This window comes from Oryx dammah, unplaced genomic scaffold (assembly GCF_014754425.2).
Source record: "Oryx dammah isolate SB20612 unplaced genomic scaffold, SCBI_Odam_1.1 HiC_scaffold_25, whole genome shotgun sequence".
In the NCBI taxonomy this organism is placed as follows: domain Eukaryota; kingdom Metazoa; phylum Chordata; class Mammalia; order Artiodactyla; family Bovidae; genus Oryx; species Oryx dammah.
The window spans coordinates 75,508,096-75,519,960 of record NW_024070209.1 but is presented as its reverse complement, the minus strand read 5'-3'; positions in this window follow the sequence as shown (position 1 = coordinate 75,519,960).

Here is an 11,865-nt window from a genome sequence, read left to right as displayed (position 1 = left end):
GAATCAGAATATTCTCCCCTAGAATCAGTACTATCTCCTAAGAAAATTTCTACAGATTGTAGTCAGTCTCTTTCCTCACTGAGTGCTAAGCATGCAATAATTGGTTTGTAGAATATTATATAAATAGAATCATAGAATATGCAGCACAGTGCATTATGCACTTAGTACAGTTTGCTTGAGAATTATCATTTTTGTTGCATGTATCAGTAGTAGCCATTTGTATGGGCATACCACAGAGTATTTATTCATTCAATGGTTGAAGAATATTAGTTGAATTGATTATGGATAAAGCCACCGTAAACATACACATATTGGTATGAACCTAAGTTTTCATTTAGTTTGTGTTAGAAACTTGGGAGTAAGACAACTGGATCATGGATCATATGATTGTTGTGTATCAGGTAAGATTTTATTTGCTTTGTTTCTTGTTTTATCTTCCCAGCCATTTTCATCAATGTGTAATGATATCTCATTCTGGTTTGAAATTAATTTCCCTGGTGACTAACGATAGTCAGCATTTGTATTCAGCACCCTGTATTGCCTTTTTTTTATTTTAACTTTACAATACTGTATTGGTTTTGCCATACATCAACATGAATCCACCACAGGTGTACACGTGTTCCCAATCCTGAACCCCCCTCCCACCTCCCTCCCCATACCATCTCTCTGGATCATCCCAGTGCACCAGCCCCAAGCATCCTGTATCCTGCATCGAACCTAGACTGGCGATTCATTTCTTATATGATGTTATACGTTTCAATGCCATTCTCCCAAATCATCCCACCCTCTCCCTTTCCCACGGAGTCCAAAAGACTGTTCTATACATCTGTGTCTCTTTTGCTGTCTCGCATACAGGTTATCATTACCATCTTTCTAAATCCCATATATAAGTGTTAGTATACTGTATTGGTGTTTTTCTTTCTGGCTTACTTCACTCTGTATAATCGGCTCCTATTCAAATTCTTTGACCATTTATGTTGTACTGCACATGTCTCTTCTTATTGTTTTGAATGTTCTTTATAAATTCTATATAGAAATCCTTTGGTAGGCTATGTTGTTTGGCAAATATTTTTCTCAATCAATAGTTTGTCTTTTCATTTTCCTTACTCTGTTTTTCGAAGGCCCAAAGTTTCAGTTTTTGTTTTTTAAATTTTAAAGAGAAATTATATAAATGACTGTTTAATACTGAGGCAGAGTTGTCAAAGTTGACATGCTGGAGTACATTAGCTGTTTGCAGCACAGATTTAGATTAAGTTGTATGTCTTTTAGGCACATACAAACTCATGCCTGGTTAACTGAGTTAAGCAGAGGATATTATATACATGAAATTTCCTTTTACAGACATAGTTCCAGTTCCCTTTGGAACTATAAGAGAGGGATATTCAAATTTTGAGTGAAAAAACCAACAAATATGTGATGAAATAAAACCCCTATGGGTATTTTCATTAGATACTGTGAAGTTCCAAATATGTAAGTAATGGCTACTTATATGTCTAAGACATCTATTACTTGCTTGTTTCACTTTCTTTTAGGTAGGAAACTCTTTCACTTGTGAGAAAACTAGCAATGCTGAAAAACATGAAAATGTGATTCTTTACAGAATTTTTTTTTTTAATTTAAAGAAAGCAATTCCATTTCTACCCTGACTTTTTCATGAAGCTGGTGATCACTGGTCCCAGTGACTGCTGCTTCTGCTGGTTCAATAGGAGTTTGGCTCAAGCTAGGACAGTGAGTAAAGGAGCAAGATTAGGTAATGAAGGAACGTAGCATAAATGTGAAACCAGATTCCTTAACGGGCATTAAAACTTTCAGTTCAGTTCAGTTGCTCAGTCATGTCAGACTCTCTGTGACCCCATGAACCGCAGCACGCCAGGCCTCCCTGTCCGTCACCAACTCCCAGAGTTCACTCAGACTCACGTCCATAGAGTCAGTGATGCCATCCAGCCATCTCATCCTCTGTCATCCCCATCTCCTCCTGCCCCCAATTCTTCCTAGCATCAGAGTCTTTTCCAGTGAGTCAACTCTTCACATGAGGTGGCCAAAGTATTGGAGTTTCAGTTCAACATTAGTCCTTCCAATGAACACCCAGGACTGATCTCCTTTAGGATGGACTGGTTGGATCTGCTTGAAGTCCAAGGGACTCTCAAGAGTCTTCTCCAACACCACAGGTCAAAAGCATCAATTCTTCGGCACTCAGCTTTCTTCACAGTCCAACTCTCACATCCATGTATGACCACTGGAAAAACCATAGCCTTGACTAGATGGACCTTTGTTGGCAAAGTAATGTCTCTGCTTTTTAATATGCTATCTAGGTTGGTTATAATTTTCCTTCCAAGGAGTTAAGCATCTTTTAATTTCATGGCTGCAATCACCATCTGCAGTGATTTTGGAGCCCCCCAAAATAAAGTCTGACACTGTTTCCACTGTTTCCCCAACTATTTGCCATGAAGTGATGGGACCAGATGCCATGATCTTCGTTTTCTGAATGCTGAGCTTTAAGCCAAATTTTTCACTCTCCTCTTTCACTTTCATCAAGAGGCTTTTTAGCTCCTCTTCACTTTCTGCCATAAGGGTGGTGTCATCTGCCTATCTGAGGTTCTTGATATTTCTCCTGGCAATCTTGATTCCAGCTTGTGCTTCTTCCAGCCCAGTGTTTCTCATGATGGACTCTGCATATAAGTTAAATAAGCAGGGTAACAATATACAGCCTTGACGTACTCCTTTTCCTATTTGGAACCAGTCTGTTGTTCCATGTCCAGTTCTAACTGTTGCTTCCTGACCTGCATACAGGTTTCTCAAGAGACAGGTCACTTTACTGAAAGTCAAATATTTATGGTTTTGAAACATTAGCTAAAATGTACAGTTTCTTTGATCTGGATATCTAGGAACAAGATAGATAATGATGTCTATAACTTAGAAAGTGAGCTCATTAAGAATATTAATCACAAAAGGCATGCCTATGTCCTACAGGCCTAGTACCATACCTGCAATGTAACATGTGCTCAATAAGCATTATATTCTCTTGGAAGTAATACATGATATGAAGAACTTTTTGTTTAGGCCTATTAGCTTCCATATAGTTTCCAAGAAGAATCTTCTTTTAAACTTTTATATATAAACTACTGAGAATTATCTATAAAAGTATATTGCTGCATACAGGGGAAACCAGGTTAACCCATTCAATTTTCACATCTTTATTCTTTTTTTCTCCCCCAGGGGTATTGCATCCCATTCCCTGCTAATTTTCTCCTTTATTTTTCTAATCTGATTAATACATTTCCATTTTTATTAGGTCTAATAGATAGCTGATCTAATTTGGAGCTTATAAATTATACAGTTATATGTGAATTGATTATAGCACATAACTCTAATGGACTGGCAATCTTTTCAGAGATTAGAAGTGCTGCTTAGTTCCCTTTCTATGGATGATTAATTTTCAGTGGTTATCAACTCTCAAACTGAAAATTAAGCAATACATATTTGCTTTGTGGATGACCAGTTTTATTAAAGTGGTAGAGCTGATGCAATTAATTATCGATACCCTATGAAGTGAAGCCAAAATTAAAATGGCTTAAAAGTAGCAGGCAGGTATCTATTGTCAATGGTAAAATTCAGTGACTGCTGTAAAGAAACAGTGCCAGGCTACTCCTGATCATTTATGCAACAATCTGGAAAATCTGCACAAACTATTCCTAGTTTGTTCCCACATTTTTTTTTTCAGGAAAACTGATTTATACCAATAACCATTTAAGATAGAGTGAATTGAAGATGATCAATGTTTCAACTGACCCCACAGAAATCTTTCCATCCCCATTGGTGCTTAGAGATTGTCTGCCTTTGGTGTTGACTTTCACTCAAAACAAGGGAAAAGCATCCACTGGAGTCCTCATATTTAGCTCTCATGCTTGTTTGATCATCATTTCTGTACAAAACAAGGTAACCAGTACTCTGAGAACTAAGAGTGAATAACTGGAGATGCTGTGACAGTGTCCCTGGGAAACTGCATTGTAGCTGAAGGTTGGCTCTCCTAGTGGTAGCTTCTCACAGGAGTGAAATTAGCCCAGCTAAGTTATTGCTAGAAATTTCCTTTTGCAATATGGGACTTCTCTGTCATACTAACATTAACTAAAGTTTTGAATATGATATAAGACCAGCTATGCTTTTTGGTGTGTATGGGGGAATCTGTGGTAATGGCTTTGAATTTATTGATCATTTATATTTTATGGCAAAATAATTTATCGGATCCTATCCTTTGTGACAGCTAGATGAGAGTATGACCTTGGGTAGAGTTTGGAAAAGGAAAGAGGTAAGCGAAAGAAATCATCGGAGACAATGAGATCCTGAAGGGATAGTGGGAGAATGCTAAAAGTCAGGCAGTCCTGAGGCTGGGGCTTCCAAAAGTAAAGAATACAATAAAAAAGAAAAAATACTGCCAGATCTACAAACTTAAATGTACCATGATTCTTACAATGACTGAAAACTCTGTTTACATTCCCCTCCAAAAAAAAATCAAACTTTAGTTCCCAAATAGGTATCATTTTAAAAATCATAGTTTTATCAGCTAAGTAATTCTCCAAAAAGCAAAAGCAAACAACTTAGTATTTATTCTTTCTCCTCTTTATAATATTGATTATATTTTAGAAACATACCCCATAGAACAAACAAAGAAAACATTCTCTGTTACTCTGGCTCCTACTTGAACCTAGCCTCTATATTAAGCCTCAGTGTGTGGTTCCTGCCATATTGGACAACTTACAGTATTCTAAGCTTTTGATTTATTATTTCTTATGACATGCTATTTCCAAAAATTTTTAACCTCCCTGCTTTTGCCTAGTAAAGTCTTGTTTTCCTCCAAGGTATAGTTGAAATGTTAAATATTTTGGGAATATTTCTGTCCCCTTCCACCAAAAAAAAAGGGAAAAGCTAGTCTCCAGGTAATCGATTGGTGCTATGGTTTCTCAAGAATGATGGCGGTCATGCCTTCAACTTGCTGAACAAGGAATATTTATTGGACACATTGTTTGACAGTACTGTGTAGAGGGCATTAAATGTGCCCTTCTATTTAATTTTCAAGCCAAAAGTATGAATTAGCTACTGTTATAATTCTATTTTTTGGATTAGCAGACTGAGGCTCAAAAGTTTAAGGAATGGTCACAAAGCTTATAGGAGGTTAAATCCAGATTATCTGACTCTAAAGCCTAAAGTCTGTGCATTTAAACAACACTCATTACTACCACTCATATTCTGAGAAAACCCCCTTAAACCAAGGTTTATTAATAGAGTCCTAAAACAAGAAACATATTTCAGTATATCCTGGACCTCAGTGAAGAAGAGTTATGATCCAGCATGATGAGCCAATCATCAATTACCTTGGAAGATGAATACAGACAAGGACAAGAGGGGAAAAAAAAAATATCCTAATAGCTAACACACTGATTGTGGTTTTCAGTAAATTCTTAAAGTGACTAAGTATGCATTTCAAAATCCATTATATGTTTATAATTCTTTGTAGATTTATTAATATAAGTAAATATAGTTAACCTCTGTTGAACATTTAATATATACCAACACTGTCATTACTGTTTTATATATTTTACTTTAATTAGTACTTACAGTACTACTCTGAGATAGATACTGTTATTATCCCCCAATTCCTACTGAGGAAATTTAGCAAAAGAGAAATTGGAAAATAAATGTTAGAACAAGGAGTTGAAATCAGCTTGTTCCTTGGAAGAAAAGCTATGACAAATGTAGACAACATATTAAAAAGCAGAGATATTACTTTGCCAACAAAAGTCCATCTAGTCAAAGCTATGTTTTTTCCCAGTAGTCATGTATAGATATGAGAGTCTGACTATAAAGAAAGCTGAGCACCGAAGAATTGATTTGTTTGAACTGTGGTGTTTGAGAAGACTGTTGAGAGTCCCTTGGATGGCAAGGAGATCCAATCAGTTAATCCTGAAGGAAATCAGTCCTGAATATTCATTGGAAAGACTGATGCTGAAGCTGAAGTTCCAATACTTTGGTCACCTGATGTGAAGAAATGACTCATTGGAAAAGACCCTGATGCTGGGAAAGATTGAAGGCAGGAGGAGAAGGGGATGACAGAGGATGAAATGGTTGTATGGCATCACTGACTTGATGGACATGAGTTTGAGCAAGCACTGGGAGTTGCTGATGGACAGGGAAGACTGGCATGCTGCAGTCCACGGGGTCGCAAAGAGTCAGACATGACTGAGAGACTGAACTGAACTGAATTCAGCCAGTCTGTTTCCAGAGTTCAACCTGCAATTATTTTATCTATACTATATATTAAATATATGCACATACTATATTCCATAAGCATGTAGGTTAGAACATATTTCTCACCCTGAATCAGGCTTAGCCTTGTTCAACAAACACTTTTGTCATTTCTATAAATTCTTGTTGTAAAGAGCATCTTGATATTAAATTTATCAGCCCTGGGATTTCTTTGGAAGGAATGATGCTAAAGCTGAAACTCCAGTACTTTGGCCACCTCATGCAAAGAGTTGACTCATTGGAAAAGACTCTGATGCTGGGAGGGATTGGGGGCAGAAGGAGAAGGGGACGACCGAGGATGAGATGGCTGGATGGCATCACTGACTCGATGGACGTGAATCTGAGTGAACTCCGGGAGTTGGTGATGGACAGGGAGGCCTGGTGTGCTGCAATTCATGGGGTCGCAAAGAGTCGGACACGACTGAGTGACTGAACTGAACTGAATGCATACACACACACATAACTAGGTATCCCAGTTTTTTGATTCAAGTATCTAGTTCAAGACTAAGTAAGTAATTTTTTTCAAGTAGAATGTAGCAAGTATCATTTTAGACTTGATCATAAATTATATTAGTAAACACTACTAGCTGGTCTTTCCATTAATGGAGATTTTAAAACTTAAAATATAAATCTAATAGGCCTAAAAATGGGCCCACCAACAGATGGTCAGAAGGCTCATTTTTCAGTGTGGGATTTTTCTTAATCCATTCATTCAGTTTCTTGCTGGAGTTCTGCCTTCACATTTGTTTGGTGTCTCAATCACTTCTATTGGTTTAATCTCTCAGTTGAGCAAGTCTCCAGCTCTCTACCCAGTTGGGGAGAGGCAATTTCCAGTTTGTGAAAGGTGGGGATGGAGGGACGCATGGGTGTATGGGTGTGTGTGTTTGTGTGTGTGCACAGAGAGTGACAATGAACACTAGGATCCTAGATCCTTATTAAGCAATAGTCCCAACTGTATTTTTAAATAATCAATGTGCTTTTATCTCACAATTTTATGTAAGCATCTTGTAATTCAGCCATAGCCTCTACTTCTATGTAACTTCATTTCAATTACCATTTAATCAACATATTTTTGTTCTGAAAGACAGTGAGATTTTCATCATCCTTTCTATCTAGATAACATCTAAAGACAAATCCCACAGGACTGAGTATATGAACCCAGTAGTTACACACAACATGAAGTAAGCTGAGGTCAGAACCACGGGCAGAAGTGAGATCAGCCCCCAGACTTAATTTAATCAGAGAAAAACTTTTTTAATTATAGCATATACTTACATGGTATATTCTTAAGTTAGAAACAAAGTTATTCAAATATAGTTGATAAAAAAGCAATAAACTTGGAAAAGTTGTAGATGGAGAAACTGAAGATTTCCTGGAAGATAAAGATAAGCAGTTGGATTTTTACAGACAATACTCCTATCAGCAGAAGCCATAAAGGGCAGAATACCAGGTATCAGCAAATCTGAATGTTGAAATATATTTTGGGGTAGAGAGGATGAAGGGATTTTTAGGAAGATCTTTGTCTTTTACTGAAAAACTATCACATAAGTGGACTAATCCAAAAACCAACACTTAAGTAAAAACACAAGAGAGACTTCCTTGGTGGTCCAGTGGTTAAGACTTTGCCTTCCAAGGCAGGAGGTGTGGGTTTGATCCCTGGCCGGGGAAGTAAGACCCCATATGCCTTATGGCCGAACAGCCAGAGAAATACACAGGACAAAACAACCCTAAAACTCCTGTGATTTATGCCCACTGGGGACATATACAAATGGAGACTGGCAGGCAGGGGAATAGGGGAACCAGCCCCTTACCTCATTTCAGTTCTAAAAAGAATTTGCCACTTACTGTCCAGTCTCAGATATCACAAAAGAAGTTTCTTGTCAGTTTACTTCTCAACTGATTCTCTTACTATGTATAAGAAAATAAATTGAACTTCAATTAGAAATAATCCAAAGCCTCACAAAAGCCCAAAATTGAGGGAAATTCTACAAGAATCTTGGAGATTACTCACTCCATATGCATAAACATTTTACTAACCATTCATCAAGTCTGAGCAAAATTACCAAAAGAACAAATGAATGCAAGTGAAGATTTAGCTGCAGCATTTGTTACTTCTCTTCAAACTGCAACATTAGCTCCCTTTTAACCAAGAAGTTGCCTTTCACTTAGATCATGAATGGTTTACTGTAGTGTTTTGTCTTTCTTTAAAAGTGTTTTTCTTTCAAAATATAAGTACCAGAGCAAAGCATCTATTAAATTCGTACTTAATTAATTGCACAGTTCTAGAAACTACTCATATACAGAGGGCTTTTATCCAGCAAGTTCACTGCATAAAAGCAGTAGTTTTAACTGTTGCACAGCTTGGGTATTTCAAGTATCTATTTAGAATTAAAACACTTTGAGAAAGAAGTACAGGACCATGGGGTCACAAGATCTAAACTTTAATATAGTTTATTGCTCCTTATAGGTGAAATTTCGGCTCTGTTATTCAAATGCTTAGGGTTTCAGTTCCAGAAAGGAATGAGGAAAGACTGAGCAAAAGGATCTAGAAAGAAATCCTAAAATGTCCCTCTGCTTCTCAAGAACTGTGAAGGGTCTAAGATGATATCCTATGTTAGCAAGTTAGTTTGTCACTGTTTCATGGAGCTGGTGGAAAACACAAGCCTCATCAGTCAGAGACGAGGATAATTTATTGCTCACAGCAATAATAGTTGGCAGAATACCAGCATTTTTGTGCTGGTTATTTAAGTGCCTATTCCCTCAGGCAACACAATGGGATTCAAGAGAACTGAACACTGGTTTGTGTTACAAGAAAAGACCACACAAGCACAGGAAACAGAGCTCTTATAATAGGCAGTGTGCATGCCTGCCCTTCCTTCTAGAAGGAAACACAATCTCCATCTCCAACACATTTTCAGTACACAAGTATTCTTGATATTCCAAAGATACTCCAAAGCTATAGACAATTAAGTTTCTCTCTTACAAGACCTGCAGAGCAAACAGGAGAAACACATGGCGAAGTATCTCCCAGCAACACCTACCCCTTATCTACATCATCTTTGCATCCAACAAACTTTCCCATGGGTGCCCCACTGTCAACCAGTCTGAGTAATCTCAATCACAGAACTTGAAACCAAATCCTTCAATTTAATTCACACAGCGTATAATTACAGCTACCACCAAGAGGACTACAGGACTGGGGGAGGCCAACTTGCAATGTTGCCCTCAACCATACCCACCTTAGGGTCCTAAACCCATAGAAAATTGTGTCCAATTACTTAGATGTGTCCTCCTGTTAAAACACAATAGTACTTTGTAATGTTAATACTGAATACTATATAATAATATTATTACTGTAAAAAGTAATGTGTCTGGTTTTTATAAAGCAAATGTGAATAATCTATTAATTTACAGTACTCATTTCCCATCTCAGAAGAGCTAGAGATGTGAAATTACATTTAGTAAACCACTCCATTTACAGATAAGAAAAACAAGACCCTAGCAGAAGAAATATTTGTTCAAGTTCACAAAGAGTGTGTTAACCTAGGTCTCCTAGCTCCCTGCACATGTCATGGTTTAGAATACTTATCAAGGGACTTCCCTAGTGGTCCAGTGGCTAAGACCATGCGTTTCTACTACAGGGGACATGGGTTGTGGAACTAAGATACTGTATGCAGCGTGGCACAGCCAAAAAATAGAAATAAGTAAGTAATACAACATGTATCAGTTGGCAAAGTAGGATTCCCTGGCACTCTGTCTAATATTTTCTCTGGGGAACCCGAAAGACATGCCAACATACCTTCTCTATGTAACCAATTAGCAAACAATTGAGTGCTGACCTGTATGTTACCAGATAATTCTTAAAGATTTTTGTGATTGAACTCCATTGAATAAAAGAAGGAATGATGAGATATTGAAAGACAAGAGATCTCAGCTAATGAAAGGGAAAAAAAAAGAAAAGGTGAACATACTAAACTCAGAAACAGCTTGTAACAGCCAATCACAGCTGGTCAGGGAGGCAGTAGTGTGAAATAGAGGACAGGAAGCCCTGGCTGTGTAGAAGTGTTAGTCTGGATAAGAGGTAGGCAGCATCAAAGAGGATCATGAAAATCAGGGAGAAGAGCATATGCCTGCAAAATGACAACCAGGATCTCTTATCCTGACCAACCCAGCCTCCAGGTAAAGTCAAGCTTCAGTGTGGGTGCAAAAAAGGACATACATACACACACACAATTTCTATGTATTATGTACATACACTATACATGTGTGTATGGTGGTTCAGTGGTAAAGAATCCACCTGCCAAGCAAGAGAAGTAGATTTAATCCCTGTACCAGTAAGATCCCCTGGAAAAGGAAATGGCAACCCACAACCCACTACAGTATCCTTGCCTGAACAATCCTGTGGACAGAAGAGTCTGGTGGGCTATAGACCATGGGGTCGCAAAGAGTGGGACATGGCTTAGGGGCTAAACAACAACATATACACACATCACACATGCTCTAGGCCATGGTAAAATTATTTGGGGGAGGCAAGTGAGTTATATAGTAATACAAAATAAATATATATTTTTGTAATATTTATAAATTAGAATTTTCTCTTTATGTTTTATTGGTATAACTTCTGCCAGATCTTACAAAATAAACTCTGTAATTTACTGACAATCAAGTTATCCAAAAGGTGCACTCATATCTAAACAATAAAAGACATTGAACCATTCAAAAGAAAAATGAAGAAATACTTAGGATTGTGTGTGTGTGTGTACACACATTCTGATTTGCCCATACAGACATCTACCATTCACTAAATCATCATTCATTCATTCTGTATCAACTACAGATGGCCTGCTTTTCTAATAATCTTTGAAAGAACAGCAGTGCAATATACACAAAAGTCTCTATTCTTGGGATGTTTATATTTCAGCTGGGTAGGGAGATATTTTCATGTATATAATATGCCTATCAAATTAGACATATATTATATGTATTAATGTACAGTATATACCTAACATTTTTAGCTATAGTACACACAATATCTATTATAATATACCTAACAATGTCAGTCTGTAAAAAAACAATAGACAATAGAAACTTTGGTGTGTTCAGAGATTAAGACCAAAGCTACAGATCTAAATCCTAACACTGCCACCAATTAGAGATGTGATCTTGATTAAGTTACTCAGCTGCTCTGTATCTCAACTGTTTCTTCTTTTTTTTTTTTTTCTTCTGTTCAAGTGTACACCTTGCAGGGTTTTTCTGAGGTGAAAATGAATTAACATCTGTGAAGTGCTTATTCTCTGCCTAGCACTTAGTAATCCCTCTGTAAGGAGTAGATACTATCACAATGGAAGGTAGGAGAGCCAGATTAATATATTCCAATCAAAACAGTTGAGATTCTGTTATTTTTCTCTTCAAAAGCCTTCCTTTGTTTCTACAACTTGCTTTTGAAACCCTGAAGTGCGAGCACACCAGGCTCTTCATCTTTCTCTGAGCATGTCTGACCATCATACATACATACACACACGCACACACACCTATGACATTTCAGAGGTTCTTTCTCCCGAATGC